Here is a 24,949-nt window from a genome sequence, read left to right on the forward strand (position 1 = left end):
GGGGCGGGGGGTGGGGGGGGTCTCTCAGTGTGGCATTTTTAGCTTGCAACCTGCCACGCACATTCTCTCGGGCTGGAGGGTGTGCAGGGAGGGCGAGGAAGCCTCGATTTCTCTGTGCGTTCTTTCTCCCATCCCATTTCCCGCGTCACAACGGGCTCACCTGTTTATTTCCATCAACCAGAGTGTGCAGTTTTGTTATGTAGGCATGAGAGGCCGTTTCTTTTATTAGAAACATTATTGGGGAGGGGGGTGCGTTGTTGTAATTTCTGCCGGTCCTGTTCGGTTTTCAAGAAGGGGGAAGGGACTTGGCGGAGATCGCCTGCTCCTGGTCGCAGCTGAACCCACGGCTTCTCCCTGCCTTCCCGGGCCAAGGAATCTTTTCCCTCACTCAGCTACCCGCACGCCAGCTGCCAGCTTCTTGGAGAAGGACCACACCTGTGCTTATTCTCGCTTTGGAGGAGAGGTGAGCTGAAAAACCAGAGAATCTTGTGTTCCCCAGAGTTCTTAGCTAATACCCCATCCCAGAATTGACGAGAAAGTGCTGCTTTCACCTGCTGATTGCACGGGGCACGTCCATCCCAGGACCCAGGCAAGTTGTGGTCTACAGATGTGCTGGGATTTTGTCTTCCCTCTGGACCTGCTCCCCACCAACCAGCAACTATGTGCTGGGTTTAGATTGAGAGAGGTGACCTCCTTAGGTCAGTGCCCTTATTTGTTCCTTACCAGGTTTTTTAATGGAATTGTCTGCTCTCTCCTCACAACCCCCTTTTTTTCTTTCCCTAAGAGCTTAGCCCAGAATCTGGCCTAAAGCAGCCTGTCTCTGGCTCTCTTTCCCTGGGCCCCACCCTGGCCCCTCTTGGTTCTCCAGAGCCAAACACGCCTCCCAAGCAGAAGACACACCCAGCCCCAAATCCAACCATTCCAAAAGGGAGGAGAAAACAGTGGAAGAGAAGGGACCCAAGGGTCCCTTTTCTGTCCCAAATATCCCCAACAGCATTTTCCTCTTCAAGCCTCCTAGATTTCTAAACCCTTGATTCTTCTCACCAGCTGTTCTTCCTATCCTTTTTGTCCGTAGTCCTATGATAGATATTTGGGAAGGTGGGGATGAAGAGTGGAGAAGGCGGTTGTCACCCTTCTTCCCAAGAGTGTGAGGCATTTTCCATCTCCCCAGTCTTTTCATTTTTGAGTAAATATGTAAATACGTTTGCATGCTTATTTGAACTTGTTTTCTTGCTGGCTAAATAATAGCTGGGACTCACAAGGAAGGGAAGGGAAAGGAAAGATAAGAAATGAACATCACCCCCCTCGGTTCCACTGTATGAGCATCCCCAGAGTAGCCGAAGACCCTTCTGTAAAAGTCAACAGCCTCTCTTTCATGACATCACCACCTAAGCCCTTCCAACTTTAGCTTCAGAACAGGAAGAACGCTCAAAATAGAACTATCTTAGGAATCCAGCTCCTTTAGAAGATCAACTTTTAAATCAGCTGCAGGAGGAACACTGAACTTTGACATAGGGAGGGAAAACCAAAGTGTTTGTAATTGGCTCCTTTGGGGAAGAGTAGAGGGGGTACTTCCCATGCATATTCAGAGAAGCTTCTCTCAAGGTAACTTGGGTACCTAGACCAATGAATGATTAATAGGGTGGTTCGGGATTCATTTATTGAATTATTCATATGTTTTGGTATGTCAACAATAACAAGCAGTTTTCAGAATGAATTGAAGAGGGGCTCCTGGAATGTGCTCTGAAGAGTATAAAGGAGGTTGTGGAGGGAGGCTGAGGGGGAGCACTTGAGGAGGGTGAAGAATCAGGATGCAGTGACAGCTGCTGTAAGTACGAAGTTCAGAGGCTCATTATAAACAATGACTGTAACTTTTGCGGGGTGACTAAGATCCTGGACAAAGAAGTAACGTCAGGATTTTCCACCTTTACTTTGGAACTGAACTGTGTATCTTTGAATTTCAGCGTCTCCATTCTTTTCTTGAATTGAGACGTACCTTTCTCTCTGAGTGAAAAGTGTTGTTCAGTCTCTGGGAGGGGCTGCTTAATAAGTGATCATCACCAAAGTATTGACAGCTTAAGGATCAGTAGTGGGGCAGAAAATACTTGGCATCATTGTGCACCTGGTGGGTGTTGTAGAAGGACTTGCTGGTTGAAGAGGTAACATCTTTCAGTCTGGTTCAGGTTTAAAAGAATGCAGGTGACAGGTTGTAACTACATTCATATGGTAGCCACGTGTTGCTGTCAAGCACCTGAAATCTGGCTACAATAATGAGCTGAATTTCAAATTTTAGTAAATTCTTAAAATTGATATTTGATCCAGTTATTAGAAAACTTAAATATGTTTGGAAACAGTTTGGACATATGCATCTACTTTTTAAACTGTAAAATGTGTGAAATCTAAGTATAGGTTAGTATTTCTGATGATAATCTAGAGTTTGAATTGAGATGTGTTGTAAGTGTAAATTACACTCCAGTTTTCAAAGACTTAGTACAAAGAAAGTAAAATATCTCAAGTTATTTTTATATTGATTACATGTTCAAATGATACTATTTTAGGTATATGTAGCTAAATGAAATATATTGTTAAGGTTAATTTAATCTGTTTAAATTTTTTAAAAAAATACGGCTACTAAAATATTTAAAAATACATGCATGGCATGCATTCACATATCTTATACAGCACCGGCCTATAACATTGCTCCTTTTGGTCGATGGATTAATTTCAGAAGAGGTGACTGCGTGAAGTCTCTCCTTTGCTGTGTTCCATGTGGAAGTTTGGGGACCCCAAGAGTCATTATTTTAGAACATGAGACCTAATAGTGAATGCTTTGCATATTTCTATGTGGGAGGCATGCCCTACTCAGGAAGGTCAATGAAAGTGTGCAGGGAACTAGAAAGGCTAGTAGAGGTGTCATGGGAAAACTTAGATACCCACACATTTGGCTGTAGCTACTTTTGTAAAAGGCTCCTGGGCATAACAAACTCTTATCAGAGAACAGTGTGTGACACAGTAACTGTTGTGACACCTGGTGGCATCTTAGTGATACCACTCTGTTTTTTCTTACTCCTTCATTTACTTTCTCTCCTCCACCCCCCCACACCCCCATCCCCACATCATAGCTCCACTGGTGGTAATTGGGCCCATGAGGCTGCTGACCCCTTGCCTCCAAAAAAAAAAGTGTAATGCCGACCTGAATGGAGATAGTGCTGTCTTCGGGGTTTGGTTTTTCTAATGAGATCCACTAATGGCACTGGAAGGGACTTAGGGGTGATTTAAATGCAATACGCTCATCTTATAGATCCAGACTGTCATGTGCCTTGCTTAAGACTGTACAGACAGGCTGGAATTAAACGTATACTTTGGTTGATAACCTGTTTAGAGAATCCATAGGAAATGACAAGGTTCATCAGTTAATCGAATACCTGTTGAGCTTGCACGTTGTGGGAAAGACTGTGATTAGGGTCGTGAAGTGCCATGAAGAGAACAGTCTGACTTCAGGAACAATACTGCTGATTGAAGAAGTAATTATTAGCAGTGTCAAATTACAGTACAGGCATACCTTGTTTTTTGGGGCTTCACAGATACTGTGGTTTTTCCTTTTTGTTTTTTTTGTGTGTGTGTTTGTTCTTTTGTTGTTGTTGTTGTTTTACACATTAAAGGTTTGTGGCAGCCTTGTGTTGGGCAAGTCCATTGACAACCATTTTTCCAACAGCATTTGCTCACATTGTGTCTTTGTGTCACTTTTTGGTAATTCTCACAATATTTTAAACTTTTTCATTATTATACTTGTTTTGGTGATCTGTAATCAGTGAATATGACTTGCTAAAAGCTCAGATGATAAGCATTTTTTGGGTAAGGTACTTTTTAATTAAAGTGTGTACTTTTTTTTTTTTTTTTTTTGAGAGAGAGAGAGCCAAGGTACACACGAGCAGGGGCAGAGGGAGAGAGAGAGACTCTTAAGCAGGCTCCACCCCCAACGGCGAGCCTGATGTGGGGGGCTATCTTATATTATGACCTGAACCAAAAACAAGAGTGGGAAGCTTAACTGACTGAGCCACCCAGGTGCCTCTGTACGTTGTTTCTTTAGACGTAATACCATTGCACTCTTCAGAGGCTATGGTGTAGCATATGCACTGGGAAACCAAAAAATTCTTTTGACTGGTTTTATTGTGATACTTTATTGCAGTGGTCTAGAACTAGACCCACAGTATCTCTGACGTACGCCTGTGTAAGAAATAGCACCTAATAGTGAGTACACTACCACCGTAGCATATGGTACAAGTAGAAATGTGTGTATTTTACAGATGTAGGAATAAAAGCTCTGAGAATGGTGGACTCTGCGGAAAAGAGGAGTTTAATTGTTTCTGGAGCAGCTCACGGGTCTAGAACTTGAGGTCGATGAAAATCTTTGGTGTTGCCCCCTTTAGCTGTCCGTGCAGGGCATCTGAGAATCTAAGACCCAGCATTTTTAAATGACAGTGCTGCAGCAATGAGGAAATCATAGATTAATTAGAGATAGGGTGTTTAGAGATGGCTAGCCAGGGATAGATCATTTTGACTAGTTATCTCAAAAGGTTTAATACAGAGGTGAAATCAGAATAAAATTGACTCGTGAGCAGACTATAAAATCCAAAATGGGCGGAGAATGGAGCTTAGAACAAAAGCAGAAAGCAAGATAACTGTGGAATAGAAAGTTGGACTACAAGTATGTATGCTGTGTGTGCGTAGAAGAGGGAAGGTAAATAACAGAATTTAGGGGCTGATCCATTTATTTGTAAATTTTTAGTCTTCTGTAGCCTTTTTGGACTAAAATCCCTGTTAGCATAAGTGAGAACGCTTGTTCTTTCTCCCTCTACGTTACTGTGTCCATACTTGTTTTGGTAGGGCTTTTCCTTGTGATGGATCTGTCAGGGATATGCCGCAGGAGATGACTTAGGGGCCAGTGCTGGGAGTGGGACACTGCTTTCTAATTACTCCCAGTTAATGCTTCTCTGCGAGGATTGGGGTGGACAGTGCCCTGCACAGGGCAACGGTCCTTGGCTTCTCCTGGCCTTTTGAGCCAGTTCGTTTCTTCTTAAAAAAAAAAAACAAACCTGTAACCCCCTCACTCCAGGTTAGTTTTTAAAAACTCTTAACGAAGCAAAGCTTTGCAATAAGATGCAAAGCAGTAATTGATACTTGAGCTTCTTTTGTCGACAGCACATTTTTATAGCCTCCCGGTTCGGTCAGATGTGCACATTTTATAATATCAGTGAAGTTGGATTACAGTTTTCAAGTTGGGGAAAAACCACATTTTAGTACAAGCCTGGTGGATTGAAATTAGACCTAGTGAAGCTATTTTAATTTAAAAGTACTTTTTAAATACTTCGTGTTGCTTATTTTACGGTGCTCCGGTGACTGACTCAGTTATTTAAAGGTTTGAAGTCATTGTATTTTCATTTTTAGTCCAGAGATAAGAGGGACGTGCCATGTTCTTTGTGTGTGCATTTGTACTCCACAAGATTTAAAAGCAGGTTCTTTAGTATACCAGTTTACCACAGGTACTTGATTTATTGATAATATTTGGTGCTTGCGTCACGAAGAAATTGTTCTCGGTTTGTATCATTTTTATCATAGAAGAACTTTAAAATCAGTTTGATCTCGGGAGGAGAGCATTTTACGTCACTATTCTTTTTTCTTCTCCTCTGTGCAGTATGCTTTGGTAGTGCAGCACGAGTACCTGCAGTCCCTTGTTTTAGTATTAAAAATTCGATTTTTATATGAAAAGTCTTTTGAGAAAAAATGTTTCTTATTCACAGACTAATAACAGTTTGCTTTTTATCACTTGGTCTCTGGGTTGATTTTTTTTTTTTTTTTTTTAAGTCCCAGTTCAGATAGAAAAAAAAAGTGAAGCGAGAGCGACATAAGGAAAGATCCTTTGTTTACTGTACCAGGAATGTTTAGTTCTGTGGGTTCTGGTCATGGCTAACGAAGGGGAATTTCAGCTTTGCGACGCATGACGGACATGAAGCTCACCTTTGTATACCTTGTATTTAGACATTCAGTTACGTTAATGCTCAGGTTTCGTGAGCAACAGTCTAATAACTACTAAGTACATCGGGGTTACTTAATTGTTCCCATACTTGTCCACCCTTTAGTGTCTCGGAGTAATATTCATCTTTTCCAAAGCTGATGCAACCTGTGGCCAGGAAACGTTAGGTAGTAATCTTTTTCTTCTTTTTGACAGATTAGCTATCTAAAATTTTATTCTCAAGTAATCACAATATCATTTTTTTTTCCTGTAGCAGATGTTTATAATTTGAGTGAAAATGTGCAGCTATTTCCAGGAACCTCAGGTTGTAGGATCCAACTTTTTTTTTTTTTTTAATCTTCGTTGCCCTCTCGTGTTTCAACTCTGTATTACATCAGTTGGCTAAGACCTAGCCTTTGTGACCTCCTCAAGTATTAGATATTTTTGCACATTAGAGAATGTTGTTTTAATTTGTGTGGAGGTGGATTATTTCACTGGAGATTACTTTTCTGAAGATTAGGTCAGTTTCATAGTGCAGAAAGTCACTGTCCTCCTATGGTCTGACTTCTAATCTAAAGAATTGACTTATCTATCGGTCTTATTTGAAGTACAGTGCTAATATCTAATTTACATATAATGAATCATTGAAACTGAGAAAATGCTTAATTGAAAACATAATTATTTTTCAAATATCTGTCAAGTTCCACTCATATTGAAATAACTTGAGATCTTATGACTGACGTGGAAAAAAACCGAGTGAATCATGGTTTTAATAAGCTGAGATTCTGAAGCCTGAATTCCAATTTCAGAATCTTTTTGTACTTCTTATTAAAAGTAAGAATCATTCCTGAAATGACTTCAGGGTGCATCTCAAAGGTACAGATAATTTCAAAGCAAGTGATGTGTGTATGTTGTGGGGTTTGTTTGTTTTTTTTTAAAGGCATTCCAAAGGTTGTCCGTGGTTCTTGCACCACCTAACTGTAGAATTGACATTAGCTGTAGTGGAAAACACCGTGCGGGTGGGCTTAACTACATAATTGTCATCAGTGTCATCAATTTGAGTATATCCTTAGCATTCAGAGCAAGAACAATAAAAGGGAGTTTTGTTTGTTTGTTTGTTTGTTTTTCTAATGTGCATATTTCCTTAAAGCATAAAATCCCCACTGGTTTCTGCTTCATGATCTGACATACTAAGGAAACTAAAAATCTTAAGCCAAAATTAAATATTTTCAGAAATCATTTTGTTTGCATAAATTGTGTATCCAGTTGATGAGTCAAATGGCCAGGTTGGGATAGAGAAAAAAAGCACTGGGCTTGATCATTGAATGTGGATTTGAGCCCAGGTTTACCATAACTTAGGGCACGATCTCAGGTATATCACCTAACCTCTCAGGTTTTTATTTTCTGTCTGTAAAATGGGCTAATGATATCTAATCTATTTCTGGAATTCTTTGGTGATAAAGTAATGAGTAATTCATGGACAGACCCATATGGGTTCTTGTGAAAACCAAATGAGAATGCACATAGGAAATTGTTTAATGTTAGGCGCACATGTGAAGTATTGTGGCTGTGTGGCTATGTTTGTGAGCACTTTGAGGGTGAAGGGCCATGTCTTATTCATCTTCGTTGGCTGAACATCTAGAAGAGAACTTGGAACAGAGTAGTTCCTCAATAAGTATTCATTGCATGGGTGATTGAGGTCAGGGAGATAAAGTCAGTGAATCCATGCGTGAGAGAGATAACGCTGAAACAGCTGGGAAGCTTACTGCATATTTGATGTATTATCAGAGTGAAAGCGTAATCACATGGTTGCTCATCATTACCATGCATTCATCTTCTTTTCATCTTTCATCCTCATATGATTCAACTGGGCCTTTTACTGTTTCAGTCTCAACACTTGCTGCGCCATGACCCTACTATTTCTTCGCTTCCCCACATCTTGAACCAGAAGGGGGTCTTTTAGCTCTTCACTCTGCAAGGAGCCTTCGGAGGGAGTCGTGCAGCCTCCCAGAAAGGATGGTGCTGGCCGACAGCGTGACTGACAGGCTGCCCTGGCTCAGTTATCACAGTGCTGATGCTGTCCATTCTAAAGGTACAGTACTGTGATAACTGAAGGATGGCAGCCATCTTGCCTTCCATCCAAGGAGTCCTGTCATGCCCAGGAAGGAAGACCGAAGATGAAGTGGGCATGTGAAACAGTGGCGGGAACCCAGAAACCCGCTTACCCTGTTCTTGTGTTGTGTATCTCCTGTAACGTAGGGTATGTTATTCCCTGTGTCTTTGCCTTGTTTTGTGACATGGCGGGGATAAGGAGGGGTTGGGTAGTTGCTTGCGTGGCAGGGTGAACATGCTTGCACTGAGTGGACATGTATTAAGATCTTTCAAACTTTTCAGGTGCTGGTGCTAGATAAGTGCTAAGTGTGAATTAGTATTTCCGAAGAGGTATTCAGAGAAATTTGTGCCTTTTTTTTTTATATATATTTTATTTTTAAGTAATCTCTGCACCTAACATGGAGCTTGAACTCACAACCCTGAGATCAAGAGTCACATGCCTCACCCACTGAGCCAGCCAGGCGCCCCCCCCCCTCCATTTTTTGTTTTTTTGGGTTTTTTTTCCTTTCAGTGTACAAAGGTATTTTTATTAAAGTACAGGGACAGGAAGAGCTGCACTGGGATTGTGAGGAGTAATTGATTTGCCATTTTTATAAATGTGAGAGGTAACCTGATAAGCTAGATACTTGCCAACATTAGATGTTCAAAATGAAATTCAGCTTAAACAGGGAGGGGAAAAAAGCCCTGCATGTTGAACAACATTGGTGATATTGCATGAATAAAATTATATCTTTGTGCTTAAGGAATGGATAGGGACACATCATGTTTCAGAAACATAAAAAATAATTTAGAATCTAGTGTTATTCAAAAAAATAGTTGCTGAAAGTCCATGTTATTGTTGCTGTCACCTCTACATGAAAAGAAAATGTAAATTTATTTCTGTCAAGAATTGAGGACCACTCTGAAGTGACATCTAAAACAAATTGATTTTAGGGAGATAAATCTGTGAATACCAACCCAGCATCAGGTTTGCATAAAAGACTAGGAAATTTAACAGAGCATGCTGCATCTTTAGCCTGCATCCCACACTAGATGCAGGTTCTGGAACCCCTAAGGAAGCTGTGTACGTGCGTCAGCAGCAGACGAGAATCAAAGTACACGAACTTACTACGTGTTAGCTCACAGTCTGCTGCAAAGCTCACATAATTTTATATAGCTTAGGCTCAGTGCATTAAACAGAGACCTCTTAGGTCTTCCCAGGTTCATGTCTGTATTGGGAATCTAACCATCCTCTGGATAGATGACTGCTGTAGGAACCCGAAGCAGTGACCCATATGCTTGCGATAAGAGATGGCAGAGCCCGCTGAGGTCAGGGTGTGCCTACTCAGGGTGAGAGGAGCCAGGGAAGGAAAAGCCACATGTGTGACCCTTCAGTATACAGAGACCTTACCCGCTAATCAGTGCAGCCCAGTGAATGTGTTGGACTTGGGCCAAGTGTACTATCAAGTCCTTCCCTGAGGCAGGAGGAAAAAGGGACCAGAGGTGTGAGCAGAGAGGCAACGTTTTGCCTTCCCATCCAGAGAGGGTCAGTTTCACCCTTTGTGTAATCCTCAGATGGTTCTGGTCATTGCATTCCTTTGCTGGTTCACACAATTCTCTTTAACCCCTCTTCTCTCCCAAAGAGTGCCTGCTTGGCCTTGAATTTTTTTCCACATGGCATCGACCCCGTTACGGCCAGTACCTTCACATGTCCTCATACATTCACAGGTTCTCTAAGCTGCAGGCTAGATGATGTTTTTGATTAATTATAGGGAGCTGTATATTATACCATTGGTCCTGAAATTCCTTGGGAGTTTTCTGCTTCCTTAAACAGAAAGGGAATTTCTGACAGAAACCCTGGAAGAACTTCTAAGAAAGGAAAGTTCTGGGATTGGTGAATTCTCAAGTAACTTGAAACATTCCTAATTTTTAGTGTTCTAGCAGGTGGAAAAAAAGTGCCTCCGGGAGCGATGTGTTGTGCAATCATTGGCCTTGGTGAGGATTTCACCACCTTCTTTCATCTTCCTGTTTTCCCGTTACTAGTTTTATAAAAACTCCGGTTTTATACTTACTGGAGTCTGATGCCAGGATCCACGCCCAGCCTGTGGGATGCTGCAGAGCTGAGTGTTGGGTGTAGTTTGGAATCACCCCGGCACTTCTACAGATGGAGCTGTACTGGGTCCTGTTTCCTGTCAAGGAAAGCCTGAGGCTTGGTCTGTGGCAAGAGCTCTGGAAGGCTTGCCTAGGCCTGGAGGTCTTTGGCATCTTCAAGGCAGTTCATAGATGGAAGGTGTTCCAACAGGTTAAGTGAAATGTGATGCAATGAAAATCTGACGGGGTTTTTCCACTGCTTTGATTAAAACATACAATGTTTGGTTGGTGTGTTCATTGCGTTCTTCATTTAGGTATGTAAGAATGGAATTAAGCATAGAAATACTGTATGATCCAGCATTCCGTTCCACTTCCAGTTATATACCCAAACGAAGGGATTCAAACAGGTATTTGTACACCCAGGTTCATAGCAGCATTATTCACAGTAGTCCAAAGGTAGAAGCAACTGTGGGTAAACAGGAGGCGTATGGGTACAATGGAATATTACTCAGCCTTAAGAAAGAAAATTCAGACATGTGCTGCAACATACCTGTGCTATATCATACCTTGATGATAGCTAAGTGAAATGAGCTAGACACAAAAGGGTAACTATGGTGTGGCCCCTCTGGTATGAGATTCTTAGAGTAGTCAAATTCCAGTCTAATGCCAGAAAGTAGAATGGTTGTTGCCCAGGACTGGTGGGGGGTAGGGGGAATTGATGTTTGATGGGTACAGAGTTATTGGGGAAGATAAAAAAATGGAGATGGATGGTGGTGGTTGCACAACAGTGTGAATGTACTTCATGCCGCAGAACTGTATACTTAAGAATAGTTAAAATGTGCATTTTATGTATATTTTACCACAATTTAAAAAAAAAGGCACTTCAGGGTAAAAGCACTGTTGCAGCCCACAACAGGAGTGAGTTGATGGCTCTCTTCCTTATTCTTCAGTGTGAGGATAACAGTTTCAAATAAGAATTCAAAATGTTAACGTGTTATTTTCATGTCTTTTTGTGTTTAAACTTCTCTAGTCTGTAGATTGTTAGCATATTTCCAGGGTTTCTGAGATAACTTAGCATGGTTAAAAAAAAATTTGTAAAATATAAAGAAACTGAAGCCTAACAGTACTAAAAAAATGGAAAAAACGGCCTAAACAGTCAGTGAGGTGCTGGGGTACCTCTTGTTGGCTTTACACTTTTTCTGGTGAAATCAGGGTAGCTCGCTGGGTCTCTCCATGCTCCAATTGTCTCAGCCCATTTCTTTGGAATGGTGGTAAAGATGAAATTGTATATATATGTGCATGTACTGTGTACCATGAATTATATACACACAGCTAGCTCTGTGTACATACGTGACCATTTTGATGACTAAAGGAACATTCAAGTGTGGCATATTCTCAAAATGTAGAAATAACAATGAAAAGAATCGCTCCAGTATCTCGTGTCTCTAAATAAATCAGACTTGTACATATCCTAATTAGACTTGTAACTCAAATACGACCAGCCTCATTAAAAGGAGTGTTCTAAGCTTGCTGTTGATTATGAAAGAGTTCTATTTGTTACTACATGTCTACATTTGAAAGTAAGAGAAGTAAAAGCATGGAGACAAGAAGGCAGCAGTGATCTTGTCTTAGGGATCATGTTTTATTAGCCGTGAGTAAAAAGCATTTGTGGACCATTTCTACTACATCACGAAGCTCCTACTTGGGGCCATGCTTTGGAAATCGGATGGTAGTTGTAGCCGCTGCCCCCACCAAATCCCATGCGGTATTTTTGCCTTGGTCAGACCATGCAAAGTTGGAGCAGGGGTGTGAGCTCTTGACCCCGCCACACCAATCAGATACTTAGGTACACCTAATACATTGTTAGCTTTTCTGAATAACCAGGCAATTAGAAATGTGTCATTAAATGGACTTGTTTTTTCCAGATCAATTGCTTTTTGAGACAGCAAGCCTCTTTGTGTTTCTGTGCTGCTTGTAGAGGATTTTTCTCCCTAAAAATTGCTTCCTTAAAACTTTGTATTCATATTTACAAAAATACCCCTGTCACGCAGTTCATTCTCACCATTACCTGTTCAGTTAATCGTTTACCACACAAATTCTCATTAAGCATGAGCAAGACTAAGGGAGGCACCAACACACTTTCCTTCTGTACCTAGAACATCATTGTGAAGATTCCCATTGACAAAGAATGCCAAGTATGACAATGTTCCTGGAACGTTCTCAACTGTAGTTCTTTAAATTGTTCGAAAGGGTTTGGGGTTGTAATACATGCCTCTGATGTAATATATGTTAAAACAATTCACGTAATAGAAATGGAATCGAGTTAAGCTGATTATGTTTTTACGCATTTGTACTATTACTGTACTTGTGTTTTCCATGAGATGAGGAGATGGGTAGTGCTGTTAAGAAAATGGGAAGATGTGAACAATTCCAGTTTAGTGGGAAATTCATTTTCATATTCTGCTGTTTGTAAATCAAATTCCAGGTGTATTACCTATATTACTTAGACTCCCATTGCTTCATTCCCCCCGCCCCCCGCTTTGAAAATGAGTGCCGTCACACTGGGAGTATCTTCGGGCGAGTGGGGGTAGCTGCCTAGAGCACTTTGTTGCAACTCCTGAGGCTCCATCTGGTCCACAGAAAGGAGTGCTGTACCCACCCATCCACATCTCCCAGTGTCTGCCCTGGGCATCAGACTGAGAAGCAGTGGTACCTTTGCTCACCCCTTTGTAGATAACACACTATTTCTACTGTAGAGGTTAGATCCTCTAGGAAGGTGGAAATTCTCAAAGTTACATTGATAAAGACTAGATTTCTGGGAAGCTATGTCATTGGGAATATAGACACCTTTTTTTTTTATGGGGAGGATATCAAGGAGTTTTAATTAAGATGTCTGCCAGTAAAATGTCTAGACATAAATCTTCGTTTCATTATCACCCACTGATATCTGTAAAAAAAAAAAATCCTGACTCACCTAGCAAGTCTTAAATTATTCTAATATCCTAATACCATAAAATGTGCCACTCTCCAGTAAATTCATCTTGGACCATCTCTTGTGTAATTTATATATAGAGAATTTTGTTTAAGCAACTGGATCAAATAGAAGAGGCCTTTTTACCTTTTTTGCTGGAGACGAGTCCACGTTTGTTGAGCACCCAGGCGCTCATTTCATGCTAATGCAAATCAGAGTAGAAGAGTGTGCCTCAGTTTATAATTGAGGAACCTGAGGAGGCTCGTGGCGGTCCCTAAGCCACACAGCTAGCAAGCTGTAAGAGGGAGGGTCTGAGTCCAGAACAGGAAAGTATCGGAAATTAAGTTAATGTTAAGTTAATCCAATTTGCTCTTGAATGTTGTTTAGTAGGTGAGGCTTTGAAAAGGGATTAAACCCAGCATACATAGAAACACTTTAAAACTTACATACGGCCATGCACATTACCTTCCCCATTCCATTCTTGCCTTCTGATGTTCTCTCAAGCTGTGCAGTGTCATTACCTTTTTAAAATGAAAATTTGATCATGGCACCAAAAGCCCTCTGATGGCTTTCTTTACTCTGGGGACCAAGACTACTGTCCTTAATGTGCCTGGAGGTCCTGGGCAGGCTGGCTTTCACCAACCTCTCTGATTTCATCTTTCGCACCCAGTTGACTGGCTCATTCCTTGGGGAACGAGGTCTCCTCCTGCCTTAGGTGCATTTTCTTCTGCCTGGATACCCTTGCTATTCACTCCACCTGGTTGTTAGCCTCTGGTTAAATAGTGATTCCTCAGAGACCCCTTCCCTGACACCAAGTATGTCCAGTCTTGTGTCACTCTGTGCTTTTTCTTCAGAGCACTTGTCACAATTACAGGGCTATGTGTGGGGTTAGGTGTATTTGACGTCTCCTTAGACTGGGAGTTCCTTGAGGACAAGGACCACGTCTCTGTCTGTTGCTGTGACAGCCTGCAGTGTGGCTTGCAGTAGAAATCTAAGGTAATGTGATGAGTGGAGTCTTCCCTGTTCTCTAAGAAGAGTTTTTTGTGAAAAGAGCTCACAGCTAAAAACAAAGTGTTGAAAATCCCCACTTTTGACATTTAGATTCTTAATCCATTTTGATTTTATTTGTGTGCATGGTGTTAGAAAGTGGTCCAGTTTCATTCTTTTTCTTGTAGCTATCCAGTGTTCCAACTAATGTAATAACATTGTGTAACTACACTGAAACAACAAAAAATTCAGGCTTAACAAAACAACGACAACCCACTTTTCTATGGTCAGAGGACTGCAGCTCTGTGGCCAGCATTTTCCTGCAGAGCTTTTTCAAAAGGTCATTTCAGCAGAACCGATTCTTGAATTGCATTCATCCCTCGCACCCATGTAAAAGGGCTAGAAGAGGGAGAGATGTCAACTTTTGGGGGAACCTCCCTCAGAGAAGGGTGCATTCAACTTGGAGATCATCATTTGTCTGAAAATTGGTGAATGTTATCCCAGAAGGAAGCCTTCATGCCCAGACTCTGCAAAACTAAGAGGGGTGGAGAGAGGAAAGAGGGAGGACATATTGGATGGGACATGGATGTGAGGTTTCTTGGACACTATGGTCTCAAGTGAATCCACAGAAAATGGCTGGGAACTTAAGCTTTCTAGCTAGTGCCTAACAGGAGAGCACTCCTCACAACCTCTGAGGGGAACCCTGGCGGTGCCGCTCAACAAAGAGTTCACAGATGTGTTCCCCCCAGGAGCGAGCCAGGATGTGGACAGTATCCCAAAGTGCAGGCCTCTAGCCAGGCAGAAAATTCACCCCCCACCAAGGGTGTGTGTGTGGGGAAGTCATTTCCGGATTCCCCTTTGAACTTCATGAAGAGGCAAGCCAGCATTCAGGTGGGGCCTTTTGAAAGCTGTCATTTCCTCAGAAGCAGCTCTCAAATTCATTGTGGAAAGTAATGAAGCAACCCAAGAGTCAGCCCAGGGAGAAGGTGGGGGTGCAGATGAGAGAGAACACCTCACTCCTCCATCCCACGCCCCTAGAGCATCAAGACCTGTGTCACCTGGAGAGAGCGACAGAGCCTCGTAACAACACCAGGGTAAGGTTACCAAACGAAGCACTTGGCTACTCGGAGCTGGAGGCCAATTGGAGATGTTCTTACAAAGAGGAAAGGGGAGGTGATACAGAGCACAACAGAAGTCATTGGAAATAATTTCATGCTTTATTCTTTAACAGAGTTGCAATTCTCAAGTTAAAGTGATTCATTAAAAGAATAAAAGGGCTATAAAATCCCCTCTCACAGAGGAGGCTGCATGTCAGTATTCCTTTCCTACGCAGTCTCTCACCTGCTGCTTCTAACACGTGAAGGAGTGGAAATACCAGTGCAGTCCTAACACTTCTGGTGGCCTGTGGATGCCCATGCCTGCCCCTTCTCCAGAAGCAAGGAGGCAAGTTAGCCAGACAGCAAGATCCAATAAGGAAATTTGCTCACAATCGTCTGTCAATTTGCCTGAAGGAAACTTGCAGGAGGGCAGGTAGGAGTTTTCCAGTGATGCCTCTAGGTTACTATCCAGGGGTGTGAGTCCCAGACAATAGATTGACTAAGAATATCCCATTGTAAGGTTGGGGGGGTGGGTGTTGGGTGAAACAGTTAAAGGGGATAAGTACACATATCTTGATGAACACTAAGACATGAATGGTTGAATCATCATGTTGTAAACCTGAAACTAATATAACTCTAATTGTACTTGAATTTAAAATGTTTTAAAAAGAGTATCCCAGTGTAGAATCAGCTGGCTTCAACAAAAGCAGCAGACTGACGCACCTGCCTTTAGTAATGTCAGTGCTGTCTGGAAGTCAAGTTGCAGGTGACCGACAGGGACCCGACTTACTTGTCAGCTCTACCATCGAGGACAGGAACCCTAGAGATCATTTTCAAGCTGTAGGTTTGAAACCAAGTATGTCTTGAGCAGCGTTTTAAAAAAATAGAGAATAATCAGAATGCATAGCATGTGGTAAGGATAATACTGCTTCATGAAACTTGGCAGTTGTGTGTGTGGGTTTGTGCGCTGGGGCATAATGCATTGCAATTTTTTTCACTGGGTTTCAGTTAAATTCACAAGTCACCGGTTAAGGTGGTAGACTGTAGATCATCTCATTATGGATTTTACAGTTTGAACTAACGCTCAGGACGGTGAAGACACTTGTCCAAGGTCAGTAGCAACAGAGTAGGAACTCAGACATCATCTCAGTCCCCTTAATGTGTCCCCTCATCGCACCAGCCTGGGGAGAACAGCAGTAGCTCATATTTAGTGATTACTATGTGCCAACAACTGCACTTAAATATTTCATAGGGAAAGTTGGCTTTATGTTTCATTTCAAATAAAGTGTGCGTGGCTCACCAGTAACAGATCAGTGCTGCAATCCACAGCTAGATAAAATACAGAAGTTGTGAATAAACATTTAAAGTTTTTGCAGTGTGGCAAAGTAATTTTATGACTGTCGAATCTAGTAATAAAACATTGGCTTGCACTTTCTGTCTTTAAATTTTTTCCTAGCAATTAATTTTTACTGTATTTTATGAAAATTACCAGTCCATGGTGGATTGGAAATAAGAACAAACTGGTCTTTCACCACAGATTGAGAAGCACTGGCTTAGACCCAGCAAAGCCCACACCTTTGTCCCTCTTAATTCCTTTTGAAGTACCAGGGGATCACAGTGACCCCTGGAAGGGGCAGATTGCGGGATGCATGGCTCCCATCAGCAGAGAAGGGGTTACTGTGCTATAGGAGTGAATGGAGGACTTCCAGTTCTAGAAATAGCCCTCTTGTCTTGGGGATGGCTAGTAGAAAAGGCACTAACACCAATGAACATTTGAAAGCTTTCCTTTACTTAAGATTTTGTGGAAGTGGGACTGACAGGGGAAAACAGAAAGAGCTCCTTCCTTGTAAAGTCCCCAAGAGAAAAAGTTCAGCGCAGAACAAATTAAATTCTCATTTCCCGAGACTCAGAATGGTGAGAAGCGGAGAGACGATGCTACAGAGGTCTCTGGGAAAATAGGGCTGACTAAAGGGAGCCTGTGTGTCTCCTTGCAGGCTCTGCGGAGGGAAGCACACTTCATAAATCCTTTTGGACTGCTTTTTGGCTAAATCCTCAGATTTGTACGAAGAACTGTTTTGAGTGAATCAGTGTGTCTTTTGTTTGCATCTTCTGGAATTCTGAAGACCGCATCCAAGGAGTTAGCAAGGCTGAGAACTGGACTGAGCATTTAATCAGTTGAACGCTTCCTTATGTTTTCCTGGTTTGTTCTCATAACAAGTGACCTTAGGCCAACTCCTAGCAACACGTGATTGTGGAATGTTCCCTCCTGAGGAATACGGCCTTGTTTTTTCATTCTGAACAGTGAAAATCTGAAAATTCAGATGAGTTTGGACCATGATGATGATAATGTAAGCTAACTGTACCTGCTGTGTGCCCAGCATTTTATGTATGTGATTATTAAACGTTCTAATAGTCCTGGTCAAATTTCGGGGAAAAGCCAAAGCTTAGAAAAGTTAGGTCACTCACCTGATGTAATTGCTTTCAAGCCCCAGTTCCTGCATATCTATATTTCCTACAGATCTTATCAGCATCCTTGCATAAGTGAGGCAATGCCAGAACCCCAGAGTCATGATATTTTCATTGATTCGTCCACTTGAAGAAAATAATCAGGATCCGCTCCTTTCGGTTTTGATTTTGAATACATACCACCTCTTCAGTCATTTAGGACTGGATGATGCATTTAGCTGTAGGTCCTGGGAGCTCAGAAGTCTCCGTGGTCTAATAGCTAATACTTACTGAAGACGTTCTACTGAACCTGTCCATGCAGTCATTTTTATTGCATTAGCTTACTGAATCCTTTCTTAGGAACTGCCATCGCCGCTTCCCTGTCCCTATCCCTGCTTAATTGTGTCATAGCACTTTTACATAGTATGTTCACACTAACATACTCCAGTTCGCTTGCTGTGTGTACTGCCATCTCCCCCCAACCAGAAGAGAAGCTCCACAAGGGCTGTATGTCTTGTTCGCTCAAGTTCCCAGGAAGTGGAACAAGGCCTGGTCCATAATTCGCGCTCACGTATCTGTTGAGTGAATGGCCCTTAGAGGTAAATATCACTGTCATCCCCATTTTACATATAAGCAAACTGAGGTTCATGGTATTAACTAATATGCTCAAATACAAAGCAGTTGTTTCTTCAAAGTCCATTTTTAAACGTCATTGGTGATAGCTTCCTTTCTCCACTATCTTGTTGGAATGAGAAATTTAACATGAGAAAGAGGTGGGTTTGGCACTTCGGGTAACCTTAGAGGTGATAAGCGTTACGTAGTTGTGAAATACGTAGACGGGGCCTTTCATGTAGTGTAGGAACTATAGCTAGTATTGAGGTAAGTAAGATGTCTTTCCCCTGTATTCTCCTGCGATGCCAAGCTTTATAACACACTGAAGGAACCGGTTTATAAAATGAGTTGCTAATTCAAGACTGCTTTGTTGGAGCCATCATGGGCCTCTCCTGAGATAGACTTGCAGAGTTGTGAAGGACCTGGGGGATGTCCGTGCCAGCCTACCCACCTCTGCCCCAAAGTGCCAGGCTCTGGGACTCCGGCCCTCCTTCACTGGACAGCCTGCTCCACTGCTAGACAGCTGCCGTGTCAGAAAATTCTTCGAATTGTATCCCCAAGTAACTTCGACCCATTGGTCTGAGTTCTGCTCTCCAGGAAATGACAGAATAAATGACATCGTCCTTTCACCTATCAGCCCTTCAAATGTTGGTTTAGTTGTACTCATTCTTCGGTTTTTCTTGTCCCAGGCCCTCAGACATTTCTCATGTGGCATCTTTCCAGCCATTTTCCCATCCTACTTGCTCTCTTTGGCGTGCTCGCTGGTTCATTCATATCCGACGTAAGTGTGTCATGCAGTAGTCCAGGTGTGGTGTTAGGGTTACATCTGTCATTTTTTGGCAGTCATGCTACCCTGTTGGCTCATCCACACTCCCGTGTGAACTATTGTGGAACTCAAGTGGGAAGAACATACTGCACAGATGGAACCAAAGATTAGTGATGATTATGAAAAATAATAGCGATGTCTGTGGACATTCTGTCCTTCATTTCTCTGTGCACACCTGCTGCCACACCCAAGATAGTTATGAGAACAAGCATTTATTGCACTCAGAGTATGTGTAAGACGATGTCCTAAGACATTTTACATTTACTACCTGTTTAACTTTCTGAACAACCATATTCATAGCTATTATTAAACTCTGTGTTACACTGAGGAGACAGAGATTAGGAGAGATTAGCTAACATGCTTAAGATCACATAGCTTGTAATTGGTGGAGCATGAATATGAGTCTATGTTTGCCTCCAAATCCCATGTTTGATAAGGTGCGTTCCCAGGAGCTACAAAGAGGATAAGCTTAGCTAGCCAAGGCTCCTGTTTTCATTATCTCTGAAAAACATGGACAAGAAGATATTTTAAAGGAGTTTTGCTAGCTTCTTCCTATCCTTCAAAGAAAGAAAGGATCTGAATTATCGTGTTTCTACTCTGTGCCAGCTGTGCCATATCTATTTATCTCATTTAGTCTTCAGGACAATTCCGTGAGGAGAGCACTATTGTTATGACCATTTGATAGGTGAGAAAACCGTGGCTCGGCGAAGACCAATCTAGGTCTTTGTCACACAGCTACTTGCATTAAGAGCCAACGTGCTTTCTGCCACACCATGACACTTCTCAAAGAGGGTTTTCAACTTCACCCTAAGTGCCTCCCTCCTACAGGGTCTCTGGCTAGACTGTTACCCACTGTGATAGTCTCCCCTCTCCTGTGCAGCATTTCCCAAAGTAGTGATTTTCCAAATTACTTGAGTGGAAGAGAAAAGAACCCATCTAACCAAATTAGATGAGCATTCGTTCATTATTGAAGGCTTTCTATATGCATAGCTTTGGACCAAGGATCAGCTATGGAAGCATAGTAGGAAGCCAACTGAAGTTATTAGAGCTCAGCTTAGATGGAGCCCATCATGCCCCCTTCCTCTCCCATGGTATGACCCCAACATGAATTGATGGTAAGTGCGATAGCTGTCAAGACCTGATCATTTAGTGAAGCTCACCTGAGGGACATGGACCCATCGGCCATCAGGTGGAATTGATTTACTTGCCAAATCATAGGCCCAGAAACTTAGAGGCCACTAGTAGGAATCTTGCCAAATCACATTATTTTTCTTTGCATTTGCAAAGAATGTAAGTGTTCACAGAATATTTATTACTTACATTACTTATTTATCCCAGCCAACTGGTAATGTAGGCCAACAAGGGTTCATTGCTCTGTTTTGCAAATGAGGAATCAGAAACTCAGAGAGACTGAGACTTGCTCAGAGCCTCACAGTCTCAAAGAGGCAGAGCCCAAACACAGTCTCTTCAAGCTCCAAATTCTATACATACCCTCTGCTCTCTCTTTTCTCTTCAGTCCTCTCTTACACTGTCTGCCAGACTTCTTGTACATCTTTGCCCTTGCCATTGGTCTGTTGGCTGTGAGCAGTCAACAGCTCAGTTCTTTCTGAGCTGGAGTTTCTTTCAAGCTGGAACTGCTCTTTTCTCAGGCTTCACTTCCCAGGCCATCTGGTCACCCTGCCTTTCCACAAACCAGATGTGATGGTTTGTAGGTTGTCATCAATCTTCATTGTCACCTGCACGTCCAGTTGACCCTGCAGCACTAAGCTGCTATAAACATACTTTTCCCCCAGGGAAATACCTGTGTATCAATCTTAATGTCACACTAAACATTTGAAAAACTCATAACTTCACTTAATTTCTCTAGGGTGGACAGTGAGTTGAGAAATTGCCCTGGAAGCCAAGCATTTCCTGTGGGTTGGCTCATTGAAGAACAGCTGACCTAAAACTCACTCTGCTTTGGCCCTGGGCAGAAGGAACAATGTCCACACCACCCAGCTCAGAGTCAAAGTCTGCTGACCACCACCCCCACACCTGTCCCCATCTCTCCCCGGCAACCACTAATCTAGCCTCCCTGTCTAAAATGTCATCATTTCAAAAATGTTATATGATAGCATCATACAGTTTGTAAACTTTTGGAATTGGCTTTTTTTCTGCTCAGCATAACTCCCCAGAGATCTATCCAAGTTGTGCTGTATAAGTTTTTGTTTTTGTTTATTATCTAAAAACATATATTAAAATTTTTTATTTAGTTTTAATTTTTAAAGACTTTCAGTTAGGTTTTTTGGGTTTGTTTTTAGTTAACTAAAATCTGTAGCCAGGGTTACAGAGGCTAGCTGTCCCACTTCCTAGCCAGGAGACTTCTGGATTGCTTAATCTTCCTGAGACTTCACGTCTTTACCTTTACAATGAGCATAATAATTAGACTTTTATATTTGACTTTTGAAAGTTTCAAGGAGGAGAAGCATCCAAATTTCCTTCATTAATGGAGTTGTATTTTCACCGATGTGAGGCAATGTCCTCTTTAGCCACAGTAACTCCAAGTCCTGGTACTTCAAGGATTGGGATAAACAGAAGACCTCATGCATTATTTGGAAGGAAAAGACATTAGATTCAGTGGCCTACCTTTTCTGTGACTCCCTGTCATTCATATTGTCCAAGAGAAAAGATCTGGTTGGGTTGCTTGGCCGTTTCCAATAGAGAGAAACTGTAATGGGCTCACACCAAACCCCATGAAGGTGGTGTCCTTTCTCGTGGCCCTCTTGCAGATGCACTAGGAGCATCTGTAAACTTCTCTGCCTGCCCATCAGTCAGAAACAATCAAGACAGAGATTGCCTTAGGAGGTGATGGCCATGTCGCTAGAGGTATTCAGATTGAGGCTCATGGCCATAGAGCAGATATGGAACTAGGAGCAGAGAATAAAACTGATCTCTGGTTTAGTCCTTTGGAGATGAAGGGACGAATTTATTTTCTTCAACTTAGTGAAAAATGGAAAGTCCCCATTTAGTCAGCATTCTCAGAGGGGACTCTGGCTTTGAAAGGTTCTTAGGGCTTAATGGACCCCCCATAGAGGACACTGTTTCACAAGGTGGTTTTGAGGAGCAAAATTCAATAGCCGAGAACACCTCTGGCCAACTATAAAGCCCTATACAAACACCAGGGATTTCACAGTCACCTGACATAACAGGAATCCAGTCTCATCAAAGTAGCGTTTTGGTTTGGAAAGGAAATTGTGTGTGTGTGTGTGTGTGTGTGTGTGTGTGTGTGTGTGTGTGAGTGTACACGCACATGTTTTATATAAGGGAGCCTGGTTTGTCATAGCTAGGAAGGTTAAATAGGAAAATAAAAAAAAAAAATATATATATATATAGATATACATGTACTTGTGTTTCTGAAAGGAGACAGTAGAGTTCAGTGCTGAGCTGGAAATCAGGCCCTCCCTCGGTTCCTGTGAAACATCTGCGGGCAGGACCTACAGACTCAGATGATAGCTTCTCGGTTTCTTATGATAAGAGTAGGAACAAAGGTCAGTCATCAGGCACATCCAGGGAACGGAGCTATGATAGATAACTAAAACAAACAAATTCATTGAAAGCTTACAAGTCCCAGCGCGTTCCTCAGACTCCACATTTCAGACTCAGAGAGGAACTAAACTACATCTTTGTGTATTTAATCTAACAATTTCTTCCCTTTTCAACTTTCAAAATAAGACCTTCTTTTAGGTCAGGTTCAGACTGGGGAAATGGGAGGACCGGCCACCGGGGATGAGCTCGTCCCTCGTGAACACTGTACAAGCTTGTTGTACTTGGCAGTGGTCCTCCTCACCTCGGTAATGAGTAACTTCTGGCTGCCACTGACCCTGAGCTGAAGTGAGGCTTTCAGGAGCACAGAGGGAGATTTATGTGTTCCTCTGCTTGTCAGTCTGTGAGCAGCCCAGCTCTGCCTGGCATCCCTGGGCACTGATACTTCAGGGACCCCAGAGACCAGATCACAGATCCTTATTTTCTCTGGTAAATTCTACTGTCTTGATTTGTGGATCCAGGACAGGAATAGGTGCCGTAATGTACATCTTTGCATATCCCCAAGCCCCAGGTCCTGGGTGCCCCTTCATCTCCTGTGCTCCCTTTCATCTCAGTATTTGCCATATTTTCTTGTCTCTCATGATTTTTCTGTCAGCATCACTTAAACGCAAGCTCCTTCAGGACAGGGACTATGTCTTTTTTCTTGGTATCCGCTGCCTTTAGCAGAATGCCTAACACATAATAGCTGGTTTATAAATGTTTATTTTTTTTTTAAGATTTTATTTATTTATTTGACAGAGATAGAGACAGCCAGCAAGAGAGGGAACACAAGCAGGGGGAGTGGGAGAGGAAGAAGCAGGCTCCCAGCGGAGGAGCCTGATGTGGGGCTCGATCCCATAACGCCGGATCACGCCCTGAGCCGAAGGCAGACGCTTAACCGCTGTGCCACCCAGGCGCCCCCATAAATGTTTATTGACTGAACACTGAAGAACCAGAATGCATCCATAGGAAGGTGAGCAGCATCTATAGGAAGGGGAAGGTCCTGGAATCCAGGTCCCATGAGGAACTAGGGGTGTGTGCGTGTGCGAGTGTTAGGTGGTGTGTAGACATGGACAAAAATGTCCACGTCCTAATTCCTGGAACCTGTGAATATGGTATGTTAGGTGCCAAGAGGAAATCCTAGTTGCAGGTGGGATTAGGGTTTCTAATCTGCTGACCTTAAAATGGGGAGACAGTTGTGGATTTTTCAGTTAGTCAATGCAGAGAGGCAGAAGGGTCAGAGTCTGAGAAGCAGACATGACCACAGAAGCAGAGGTTGGAATGCCACGGCCACAAGCTGAGGGATGCAGGTAGCCTCCAGAAGTTGGAAAAGGCAAACAATGGACTCCCCCCCCCTCCAGAGCCTCCAGAAGGATGGGGCCTCTGCCGACACCTTCATTTGAGCCGTGTGAGGCCCATTCCAGCCTTCTGACCTCCAAAACTGGAAGATAATAAATTTGTCATTTTAAGCCACTGAATTTGTGGTAATTTGTTACAACAGCAATTAGAAACCAATATAGAGGCTAAGCTTGGAAGAGCACCTCAGAAAAGAGCTTAACAGAGAGCAAGAGCCTGGAATAGGAAATGGCCGTGTGGGAGTAGCTCAGTCAGCCCCCAAAGAGACCTTCTCTTTCACCCTAGGTGAAAATTAGTTGACAGTGAGATTAGAACTGGTAACAGCTCCATATGGGCATCATCTAGCCTCCCGAGTAGTAGGTCTCTCTATAACTCTAACAACATACTAAACCATGGTAGGGCTTAGTGTGGAAGGGTCCGTCAGTCAGGCCTGAGCTGGAGTTCTCTGCCACCTATGACTGTACAATCTGAAGCAAGTTGCGTAACCTCTCTAAGCCACAGTTTTCTTATCTGAAAACTGGGAATAAATCTGTTTCTTAACTAGGAGGGTTGTGCCGGGGCGCCTGGGTGGCTCAGTCGGTTAAGCGGCTGCCTTCGGCTCAGGTCATGATTCCAGGGCCCTGAGATCAAGTCCTGTGTCAGGCTCCCTGCTCAGTGGGAGTCTGCTTCTCCTTCTCCCTCTGCTGCTCCCCCTGCTTGTGCTCTCTTTCTCTTTCTGTCAAATAAATAAATAAAAAATCTTAAAACAAAACTAGGAGGGTTGTGTTGAGGTCAATAACACATGTAGGGTGCTTGACATAATATTAGGCTATCACACAGTAAACAGTAATTGCTTTCTATTACTGAAAATGTACCCCAATCTCAGGAGTCTCTGTAAGAGCAGTGTTTGAGGTATCTCT

General features: G+C 42.6%; 1 long non-coding RNA gene across 1 annotated transcript; it reads left to right on the forward strand.

Annotated features, from left to right (window-relative positions):
• LOC130543449 (uncharacterized) lies at positions 1–21,399 on the forward strand. The gene is made up of 2 exons (XR_008958812.1): positions 1–15,683; positions 17,245–21,399. It is a non-coding gene; the product is annotated as an uncharacterized LOC130543449 (long non-coding RNA).
• Positions 21,400–24,949: the final 3,550 nt, after the last annotated feature.

The sequence above is a fragment of the Ursus arctos genome, unplaced genomic scaffold (assembly GCF_023065955.2).
Source record: "Ursus arctos isolate Adak ecotype North America unplaced genomic scaffold, UrsArc2.0 scaffold_12, whole genome shotgun sequence".
In the NCBI taxonomy this organism is placed as follows: domain Eukaryota; kingdom Metazoa; phylum Chordata; class Mammalia; order Carnivora; family Ursidae; genus Ursus; species Ursus arctos.